We start from the raw sequence: 12,064 nt of genomic DNA, 5'->3' as shown, positions 1-12,064 counted from the left end.
AAAAAGGAAAGAAAACAGAGGGGAAACCAGCAGGGGTGGGGGATGACTGGAGAAACTCTGTGAACACCATTGTTCCCAGTGGGAGAGTTCAGTGAGTTTTGGGATTAGACACAAAGCAAGTAGAAATTCTTCTAGGTGACTCAGATTACAGGAATATAACAAAGAGCTAAAGAGATCAGGCTTGATTTCTTTTTAATTTGAGGAGAGAGAGAGAGAGAGAGAGAGAGAGAGAGAGAGAGAGAGAGAGAGAGAGAGAGAGATGTTTTTAATATTTTCCTGATTTGGTTATTCTGTGCAATCTTTGTTTGTTTGTTTTGGGTATTGTTATATACTATTTGTGGACCCAATTCCTGAATTTATGTCATTTAGTTTTAGAGAATGGCTGTGTTTCACGGACTTGCAGTGACGTTTCTGAGAGTTTAATAATGGGATCTCCTGTGTTGGGGCAAGTTAGCTCCCGAGTGCTGCCCACACCTCCAGCCTCTAGTAGGATGACACTGTCCACCTTCTAACATTGGCAAGGTGATCAGTAAGTCTTGGAAGTGCTGCTTGCTGCTGAACTTTCTTCAGGGATCTTTGGGTAGAGGCTTCCAGTTCAGTTCTAGCTTGATTTCCACATCTTGGAAATACCAGTATGTGGTATTTTCAGCAATAGGGTTTTACTGTGTAGTTCTAGTGGACAACCCATGGTGATAGTCTGTTTTACATGGGAAGCCTCTGGGGCCTCACTGATCAACTCCTGGGAAGAGGACAGAACCCCCCCCCCAAACAAATTATGTATCTTGAAATGTTCATAGTGCTGAGGTAAGAAACCCCAAGTCTGTGTTAACTCGGTCATGGGGATTACGTCTCTTGTTAATTTAAGCATACACATGCGGTATAATTTTTGGTAAATTAATTATGAGGGGCAATCTAGGAAAACTTCTTCTTATTATACACCAACAAATAAAAGAAAAGCAGTCTATTTTATCTACTGAATAGACTCATGTCTGGATGGGATGTGTGGAACGCTGGCAGCCATCTTGCTATCACAAGGGTGTCTAGGAAAACAAAGATGTTTTAGTTGAGAGAGAAGTGGGGGAGGTTTTAAAGGGAAATATTTTTTGTTTTCCTTTTTTTTAAAAAATTGAAAACAGATTCTTCTCTCATACAATACACCCCAACCACAATTTTCCCTCCCTCACTCCTCCCAGCTCTCTACCACCTCCCTTTCTTCCAGATCCACTACCCTTCCATCTCTCATCAGAAAAGAGCAGGCCTCCAAGAGGCAACAACCTGACATGACAAAACAAAATACAGTAAGACAAGGCAGAAGCCCTCACACCAAGTCTGGACAAGGCAAACCAACAGGAAGAAAAGAGTCCCAAGAGTAGGCAAAAGAGTCAGAGACACTGCTCCCACTGTTAGGAGTCGAACAAAACCACCAAGCCAACAGCCCTAACATATACACAGAAGACCTAGTGCAGACCTATGCAGGTTCCGTGAGCCCATACATGGTCTGCTTAGTGGATTCTGTGGGCCATGTTTTCCTGGTGTCCCCCATCCCCTCTGACTCTCACAACCTTCCCACCCATTCTCTGCAGTAGTCCCTGAGCTTTGAGGGGTGGGACCCAATGGGGACCTCTGATTTAGACTCTCTCTCTGCATAATCTCTGGCCATGGGTCTTTGTACCTGCTCCCATCTGCTGCTGAAGGAAGTCTCTCTGATGATGACTGGATGATTTATGAGTATAGCAGAATATCATTAGGAATCATTTCATTGATTTGCTGTTTTTTTTCAAAAGCCAGACCTATTTGGTTCTACCCTAAGTCTCTGGTGTAGCTAGTCTCAGGTTCCTGCCATCCAGTCAACATAGGGCATGGACTCCCTCTCCTGGAGTAGACCTCAAGTTAAATCAGACATTGGTTGGCCACTCCCACAAGTTCTGCACCACTGCTGCCCATCTTGCAGGCAGGGCAGGTTGTTGGTCAAAGGTGTCTGTCTAGGTTGGTGTCCATGTTTCTCTTTTGGTAGCCTGAAGTGCACGTTCCCATACCAAGGGGACTGGAACATAAGGATGAAGGCTTCATGCAGGCACCGGCTTGATCTTTCTATGTTCTGTGAGCTGTGCGCATGCTGTCCTCAGCAATGGGGTCCCACTGGCAGTTTACAGAGTATGACCTTCTGTCCTAAAACATCATGCTGCAATGTTTGCTGATCTCCATGGGATCCTCTTGGCCAACAACTCAATCAAATGTAACCCAGTCCTACCACTGGAAGCCTTGCCTGACAATAAGAAATGGCCAGTTGAGATTCAGTAATCCCCATTATTAGGAGTCCTCACTAGGATTACCCACATAGATTCCACGAAGTTTCCACTGTACTAGGTTTCCATACCACACCCCAAATGCCCCCACTTCCAACCACCTACCCCCATACTCTCTCCTTCCATCCCATCACCCCCGACCTGATCCCTCCTACTCCTATTCCCAACTGTCCCCAGTCTACCCACATAATCTATTCTATTTCCCCTTCCCAGGGAGATACATGCATCCTCCCTAAATGCCACTTCTTTACCTAACCTCTCTGGGCCTATGGATTGTAGCTTGGTTATCACTTACTTAATGGCTAATATCCATTTATAAGTGAATATACACCATGTTTGTATTTCTGGGTCTGGGTTACCTCATTCAGGATGATTTTTTCTTCTAGTTCCATACATTTGCCTGCAAATTTTATGATGTCATTTTCTTTAAACAGCTGAGAAATACTCTGTTGTATAAATGTACCATATTTTCCTTATCCATTCTTTGGTTGAGGGACCTCTAAGTTGTTTCCAGTTTCTGGCTATTGTGAATAAAGCTGCTATGAACAAAGTTGAGCAAGTGTCCTTGTGGTAGGATGAAGTGACCTTTGGGTATATGCCCAAGAGTGATAAAGCTGAGTCTTGAGGTAGATCGATTCCATATTTTCTGAGGAACTGCCATAATAATTTCCATAGTGGCTGTACAAGGTTGCACTCCCATCAGAAATGGAGGAGTGTTCCCCTTGCTCCACATCCTCACCAGAATGATCTGTCACTTGTGTTATTAATCTTAGCCATTTTGACAGGTGTAAGATGGAATCACAAAGTAATTTTGATTTGCATTTCCCTGGTGACTAAGGATATTGAACATTTCTTGAAGTGTTTCTCAGCCATTTGAGATTCCTCTATTGAGAACTCTCTGTTTAGATCTGTACCTACACTTTTTAATTGGATTATTTGTTGGATCATTTGTTTTTTTGATATCTGGTTTCTTGAGTTCTTTATATATTTCAGATATCACTCCTCTGTCAGATGTGGAGATGATCAAGATTTTTTCCATTCTGTGGGCTCTCACTTTGTCCTATTGATAGTGTCCTTTGCCTTACAGAAGTTTTGCAGTTTCATGAGGTCCCATTTATTAATTGTTGATCTTAGTGCCTATGCTATTGGTGTTCTGTCAGGAAGTTGTTTCTGTGCCGTTGTGTTCAAGACTGCTCTACACTTTTTCTTCTATCAAGTTCAGTGTATCTGGTTTTATGTTGAGGCCTTTGATCCACATGGACTTGAGTTTTGTGTGGGGTAATACATATGGATCTATTTGCATTATTCTACATGCAGACATCCAGTTAGACCAGCACCATTTGCTGAAAATTATGTCTTTTTTCCAGTGTGTATTTCTGGCTTCTTTATAAAAATTCAGATGTCCATAATAGGTGTGTAGATTTATGTCTGCATCTACATTCCATTGATCCACTTGTCTGTTTTTATGCCAAAAACGTGGTTTTTATCACTATAGCTCTGTAGTACAGCTGGACGTCAGGGATGGTGATACCTCCAGCAGTTCTGTTATTGTACAGGATTGTTTTAGCTATCCTGTTTTGTTTTGTTTTCATATGAAGTTGGATATTGTCCTTCCAAGGTCTGTAAAGAATTGTGTTAGAGTTTTGATGAGGATTTGAATCTGTACATTGCTTTAGGTAGGATGGCCATGAACATGGAGACCTTTCCATCTTCAGATAGCTTCTTCAGTTTCTTTGTTCAAAGGCTTGACATTTTTATCATACAAGTCTTTAACTTGCTTGGTTAGAGATACCCTAAGATATTTTATATTGTTTAAGGCTATTATGAAAGGTGTAATGTGTTGTTTCCCTGATTTTTTCTCAGCCTATTTGTCATTTGTATATAGAAGGGCTACTATTTTGTTTTGTTTTTTTAGTTAATCTTGTATTCAGCCACTTCACTGAAAGAGTTTATCAGCTATGGGATAAAAACATAGATGTGGCCTGCTGGATTTTTTTGGGTCATTTATGTATATATACTATCATATCATCTTCAAATAACAATACTTGACTTCTTCCTTCCCAATTTGTATCCCCTTAATCTCCTTCAGTTGTCTTATTGCTTCAAGTGCTACATTGAATAGATAGGGAGAGAGTGGACAGCTTTGTCTTGTTCCTGATATTAGTGGAATTGCTTTGAGTTTCTTTCCATTTAATTTGATGTTGGCTGTTGGCTTGCTGTAAATTACCTTTATTATGTTTAGGTATGTCCCTTGTATCCTTAATATTTCCAGTACTTTTATCATGAAGGGGTGTTAGACTTTGTCAAATGCCTTTTCTAAATCTAAAGAGATGACCATGTGGTTTTTTTTTCTTTCAGTTTGTTTATATGGTAGACTGCATTGGCAGATTTTCATATGCTTGACCATCTGGTGCATCTCTGAGATAAAGCCTACTTGATCATGGTGGATGATATTTTCTATGTGTTCTTGGGTTTGATTTGCAGGTATTTTATTTAGTATGTTTGCATCAATGTTTATAAAGAAAAGTTGTCTGTAATTCTTTCTTTGTTGAGTCATTATGTGGTTTGAGTGTCAGGGTAACTGTGACCTCATAAAATGAATTGGGCAATATTTCTTCAGTTTCCATTTTATGACTCTTAAGTTTTATACCTAATTTATTCCACAATGGTGACTGGGTATTTTGCTGGGTATATTAGTCTGGACTGGCATCTAGTGTCTCTTAGAGTCTGCATCACATCTGTCCAGGCTCTTCTGGCTTTTAGAGTCTCCATTGAGAAGTCAGGTGTATTTCTAATAGGACCTACTTTTATATGTTATTTGACCTTTTTCCCTTGTAGCTTTTAATTTTCTTTCCTTGTTCTATATGTTTTGTGTTTTGATTATTATGTGATGAGGGGACTTTCTTTTCTGCTCCAACCTATTTGGTGTTCTATTTGCTTTTTGTATCTTTATAGGTATCTCCTTCTTTAGGTTACAAAAAATTTCTTCAATGATATTGTTGGAAATATTTTCTGGGCCTTTGAGCTGGGATTCTTCTTCTTCTATTCCTATTATTCTTAAGGGTTTTTTTTTCTTTGTAATGTCCCACAAAACTTGATGTTTTGTGTCAGGAATTTTTTAGAGTCAGCATTTTCTTTGACAGTTATCAATTTCTTCTATTGTATCTTCAATGACTGAGATTCCCTATTTCACCTCTTATATTCTGTGGTTGAAGTTTGCCTCTGTAGTTCCTGTTTGATTTCATAAATTTTTATTTTCAAGATTCCCTCAGTGTGTGTGTGTGTGTAATTGTTTCTATTTCCATTTTCTGATCTTGAACAGTTTTATGTGTTTCCTTCAACTGTTTGTTTTTTCTTGGTTTTCTTTAAGGGATTTATTCATTTCCTCCAAGTGTTTGTTTGTGTTTTCCTTAAGGTATTTATTAATTTCCTCTTAAGGGCCTCTATCATCTCCATATAGTTGGTTTTAAGGTCTTTTACTTGTGCTTCAGCTATGTTGGAATATTCAGGGTTTCCTTTGGTAGGATGGCTGGGCTCTAGTGGAGACATGTTGTCCTGACTGTTGTTGATTGTGTTTTTATGCTGACGTCTAGACATCTGGGTTTGGGGGTGATTATAGGCCTTGGTGCTGATTTCTGAGTTTACCTGGTTAGATGGGTGTTTAGTTCCTTATTTTCTGTTTCCTCTCTGGATTTTCAGAGTGTGTTGGCTGTGTGTTGACCATTTTTCTGGCCTGTTCAGCTGGTTGGTTCACAGATAATGCCTGTTGGTATTGGAAGCTGGGATGCAGGGATGAGTAGGGGGAGGGAGGCCAGGAGGGGATGCTCTGTGGGATCCACAGGAGTTGTGGGCAGGGGGAAAAGAGCCTGAAGCTGGTGTTTTGTTGCAGCACTGGGGACAGGCCTGAGGGGTTGGGTCTGGGGGATAGAGAGAGAGGAAAATATTTTTCAATATTTATTCAGCTGAGTGAGATTTTCTGCTGGTTTTTGACAGCAACATCAAAAGTGATGAAATGCTGTACTTGCTTGTTTCAACCGTTTATGTGTTTACTTTTGTTGGCTTTCTCATCTGCATGGTGCTCATAATGCAGCCGAAACTGGTCATGTGATGTTAAGGATGAAGGTCTTAGAAGGGGCAGTTGCTTTGGTGTTGAGTGGTTTGTGGTCCAGTGCATCCCACTCTGCTTGGCCGGTGGCTCATTTGTTTGGTGTGGAAGAGGGCTTGGGACCAGTTTGCGATCTTTACTGTATGACTTTTGTTTCCTCAGTGCTTGTAGGATGCTTGTCTCGCTCTTGAAATTAAAGATTCATCCAGCTACTGAAATTATGTTAGCACTCCTTCCTTTTCCCTGAACTCAGTAAATTTGTTGTCCTTAGTTCCCAGAAATGCTTTTTCTTGTTACACAGCTGGTTATTGATTTTCATGGCTCAGCTTTGTTTTTCTGGAGAATGTACTAGAAGTCTGTGATAATTGTCTATGAATTTGTTGTAATTTTCAGTCTTCAGTATCTTCATCAGAATCCTGCATTTCTGAAGCTGTTTTTCTAACTAACTCATTCGATTCTAGATTTTCACATGGATGTTGGATATTGAACCCAGGTCTCAGTGATGGCAAAACAAGTGCCTTAGTGACGGAGCCATCCCACAAGCCCCATGGCCTATGACTGTGCTAAGATGCCACTGTAAAGGATGTAGCCAGCATTAAGCCTTGAGAATGAGCTCAGTTTCCTGTGCTAGCATCCATTTACAGTATGGATGGCTTTGTACTTCATGACTGCACAGACTCAAGGTGTAATTTTCTCTCTAGGAGCTCTTAAGAGGATTCACTTTCTCTCACAGACCATCCTATGTTTCATGGTCCCTTCTATGTCTCCTGAATGTCCTTATGTAAGTATTACATTACAGATCTCTCTAACTCTGATGGAGCCTCTATTATCTTACAGAGATCCCAGAATTCGCACTTTGGCTACACATACTCTTCTATATTTCGAAGAGAGTGTGGTTGGTCAGGATTACTATTCCTTTATGGAACACCATGACCAAAGGCACACTGGGGAGGAAAAGATCTATTTCACTCACACTTTCACATAACAGTTCATCATTGAAAGCGGTGAGGGCAGGGACCCAAGCTGGGCCGGAACCTGGAGGCAAGAACTGATGCGGAGTTTGTGGAGGGGAGCTGCTTCCTGGCTAACTCCGCACAGCTAACTCAACCTGCTTTCATACCGAATCCAGGACCATCCCCCAGGAGTGACCCCACCCATAGTGGGTTGGCCCCTCCAACCTCAGGCAATTGCTCTACAGGATCGACTACAGCCCAATCTTATGCGGGCATTTTCTCAGTTAAAGTTCTCTCCTCTCAGATGACTCTAGTTTGTGTTAGCGACACAAAACTAGCCAGCACAGGAGGTATGATTTTCACAAAGGAGACTTCAGAAGAATGTGAGCAGAGTGCTATGTCTCACTGAAAGCGAGCATTTACCTCATTCCTGTGAGCCCAGCCTTGGGTCTGGGTGACTTGCTCAAGCTCACGGTAACTATGAGAGGCTTGTCTATAAATGTGATAATCCAGACTTTCACTACGGAGAGGAATACGCACACAGCAGTGTGTCATAGATGCCCTTGTGAAATGGAACGGTTAGTTCCTGAGTGTGGCTCATGGTGGACCTTTGTGGGGACAGATTCTGCAGCACTGACTGGAAGGACAGCATGAACAAGAGAGAAGAGTTTTCTTCACCTGCACACAGAGCAGTGTGAGCACAGGCATGAATCCTTCTCTGTTGTTATCATCACGGGTCCATAGCAGCGTGTGGCTGTGGGAAATGTGTGAGGAGCAGTGATCACGGACCTCGCCCCTGGGCCTCCAGTCTCCTGCTCTTCTTCTGTGTCAGGACCAGGACTTTTGAGTTTAAGTCCTAATCTTGGTAGTCACTGTGACCCCAGACGATTGCTATTGTAAACAGAGACATTCACACTGTGCCTCAGACAGAAGGGTTCGGGATTATAGACAGAAACGAAAAAAGTTACAGGAAGCAGATAGAGACTTCCCAGGTACATGATGGGTTGGAGTTGGAGCATGGGGCTGGGCTTCCCATCAGGCTTTTATGTCAGCTCCTGAGACAAGACAGAATACCAAAGCCAAGTTGTGCTCCTTTTGTAAGAGCAAAAGAAATAAATGTCTGTGAAATGACAGTTGATAATGAAGTCACGTTACTTATCAGCTCTTATTATTAATAGGACTACTGTTAAGGGGAGCCCACTCAGCCTAGAAACTAGGGGGCAGGCAGATGTTACCCTAGGAATTTTCCCAAATCACATGATTTTGTAAAGGTACTGTACTCTCAAGATGAGAGGTAGCTAGGTTGATTTATAGTTATTAAGTTTGTAATGTGAAATGTTTTAAGTACTAAATTTATTTTAATTCTAGACAGAATTGACTTCTCTCTCTTTCTAACTTGCTGGTGAAAGTGTAGGGTCACACAGTCTCAGAAGTTTCTGTGGTCACTGGTGACTCCTAACTAGTAAGCACCTGCTTTGTTATTTTTAACAATGAATTAGTTTAAAGTTAGTTTTCAAGTGTGAATCTCTAGTTTCTGGACAATCTGATGTGCCCTATTTAACATACTAGAATATTTCTCATAAATGGGCTGGAGGAAAGAGTTTCCCCTATTTACCTTTACCCAAGCTACATTTAATTTCACTCCACATTGTGTTCCTGTAGTTTATAGATTTTTGTGATTTTTATTCACCACATACTACATACCAACATCTTAATTTCATTTCAGGTAGTGGTACCCACAGGTTCACACAGGTCAAACCTGATCTGCTGTTTAGTTGTTTTCGTGAATCCTCCTCCCCTTCCATATTCAGTCCCTGATTGGAATCTTGCAGCAGGGTTTTCTAAAGCCAGGATACCTCGGGAGCATCTATTAGTGGTTTCAGGATGCTGGAGGGACTAGAATGAAGAGTTAAAGCCAAGGAGGGCCTGAAAGGGGCCAATGTGGATGCCAGCGTGGATGCTAGCATGCCACCTCTGCATAATGGAGCATGGACTGGCCCATTGGGGGTACCACAACCATAGGAGGACCAGGGCTTGGGTAGTCAGGAAGGCAAAGATTCGGCTAATGACAGACAGACAACACACTCAGAAGTGGTTTGAATCTGTTGTAATTTTACTTTTGTAAATCAGTAGTTTATATATAGAAAAGAAAACTATCAAGTCATACAAAAAACAACAAGAGCTTGGCAATAATTTAATTACATCTTTAAAAAAACAGCAAGCACACAATTATTAATTGGTGCTAGACATATCCCTTTACCCACAAGAACTTTATGACCCAAAGAGCAGCCTGTGTTTTCTAAATTTAGTACAGTCCCTAGACATGAGTAGACTTTTTTGTGGTTGTAGCTGTGTTTTTTATCTTATCTAGTTTATTATATATTTTTACTTTTTTTGTTTTTATGACCCATTTAGCTAATTTGGATGTTATAGCCCCTCTTTAAGTTTTTTTTTTTTTTATCACATATCTCTTTTAATACAAAACCTTTTTACCTGTTGGAATATGGACTCTTATACTTTTACACCTGTAAGGGGAAGGGGTTCTGTTGTAGTCCTTAAGTTTTTCATGTTGAACTTCTTAAATGGAGGGCCCACCATCTGCCTCCTATGAGATAACGTCTTTTGTCATAAATCGCTTTAGTTGGGATTCCTAAAGGATTCCTAGTGGGTGAGTGTTTATACTTATTTTATCTAGCGGCTTGAGGTCTTAAAAAATAGCTCATTCTGTTATATCTGATTAAAATCCATGTCCAGCTTTCCCTTTCCTCCATAGTTCACAACCCAAGCATTCATTAATTTTTGGCTGTGCTTCATAGATTAATTAGAACATTATCAGAAAAGCAGTTATACAGAACCCATAGCCCAGGGAGCTCATGATCTGTGAAGCACGTCTCCTCCGAGAAGGAGGCATAACACGGGCACTCTGCCAGGGACCTCCAGGGAGCTTAGTCCTGTGGGACACGTATCTCCTGTCTGCTATTATTGACATAATTGTTCATGTCACAGGACGACACTGGAGTTGGTGTGGCAGCTCCCCCTGGCAATATCAATAGAGGCCCTGGTTAGGAAGCCGTGTCTGCACCGGTGTGGGATGGATGGTGTGGGATGGACGGTGTGGGATGGACGGTGTGGGATGGATGGTGTGAGATGGACGGTATGGGATGGACAGTGGAGGCTCTCATACCATGGGTTTGCTATTATCTTATTACGGAAGACAGAGCCAACTGTATAGGATAATGGAGATTCCTCTATTATCTGAGAAAATGCAAGACCTTACGATTGGGAGTGGAGTTTTTTGTTTATTTTGTTTCATTTTACAATTTTTGCAACAGACAGCCTCTACAGCCTGCTGTCTATAAACAAAATTAAGTTGAATTTGGGAAATTCTCCTATGAAGAAGTACATGACAGGGCTGGGGGACGGTTCTGTGGGTGAAGCAAGCATGAGAACCTGAGTTTGCATCCCCAGTGCCCACGAAAAAGCTGGGCATGGGGGTGTGCACCTATAACCCTGGCAGTCAGGAGGGAGAGACAGGGGTCCTGAGTGCTCACCTGCCACCCAGTCTACCAAACCAGCAAACTTGAGGTTGAGTGACAGACCCTGCCTCAAAGAATAATGTGGAGAGCAATGGAAGATGCATCCTGATCTCAGGCTCTGACCTCCATATGTGTCTGCATGTGTGAGTGCACCTGTGTATACGCAAGCACACACTCATACACCCCACACATGCATGTATGTGCACACATATGCACATGCTCATGTACCACACACATTCACGAACACATCCACACACACACTCATATACCACACACACGCAAGCACACACACACACACACATACACACATACACACACACACACACACACACACACACACACACACACACCAGAGACAGAGGATCAAGACCAAAGCAAAAACTATACATATACCTATAAAATATAGAGAGAAAAATTCAGATAGAAATAGAAGCAGATATACAATGAGAATGCGTAAGAATAGTGGGGCCTGGAGAGATGGCTCAGTGGTTAAGAGCACTGGCTGCTCTTCTAGGGGTCCTGAGTTCAATTCCCAGCACCCACATGGTGGCTCACAGCCATCTGCAATGAGATCTGGTGCCCTCTTCTGGCAATAAAGTCAATAGAGCACTCATACACATAAAATCAATCAATAAACCTTTTTTTTTTTTAAATAGAAGGTAGTAATTCTCAAGACAATGACACAGTATAGCTTGTGACGTCAATAACTGCCTGACACTGATAGGACAAAGTCCTTAGTCATGGTGTGACAATCATTGGTTCTTAAAGCTAAAGTGATAAAGAACACATTCATGTTTTGCAAGTGAACTTTACAACTGTATTTTGGTCAATGAACCTCTGACCAAACTCTCCAGACAGGGTGGCAGAGGCAGGTTTAGCCACAGACAAGCAGCCTGCCTGCCAGAAAAGACCAACGATGCCAACCATGGCAAGACCAAGTTTTCATTCTTTCATAGAGGAGCATCTAGGTTGTTTCCAGGTTCTGACTATTACAGATAATGCTGCTATGAACATGGTTGAGCAAGTGTTGTTAGCATTCAGACCCGCCCCTTGGGGACCTGCCCAGCCTCCTGACAATGTCATCTTATGTCAAGTCCTCTTTAGGAAATCCCCCCTTTTCCCTTCTCTTGCCATGAGGTAGCACACACCTCCTCCTTTCCTTTC

This window comes from Peromyscus leucopus, chromosome 14, assembly GCF_004664715.2.
Source record: "Peromyscus leucopus breed LL Stock chromosome 14, UCI_PerLeu_2.1, whole genome shotgun sequence".
In the NCBI taxonomy this organism is placed as follows: Eukaryota; Metazoa; Chordata; class Mammalia; order Rodentia; family Cricetidae; genus Peromyscus; species Peromyscus leucopus.
This window is presented reverse-complemented; position numbering follows the sequence as displayed.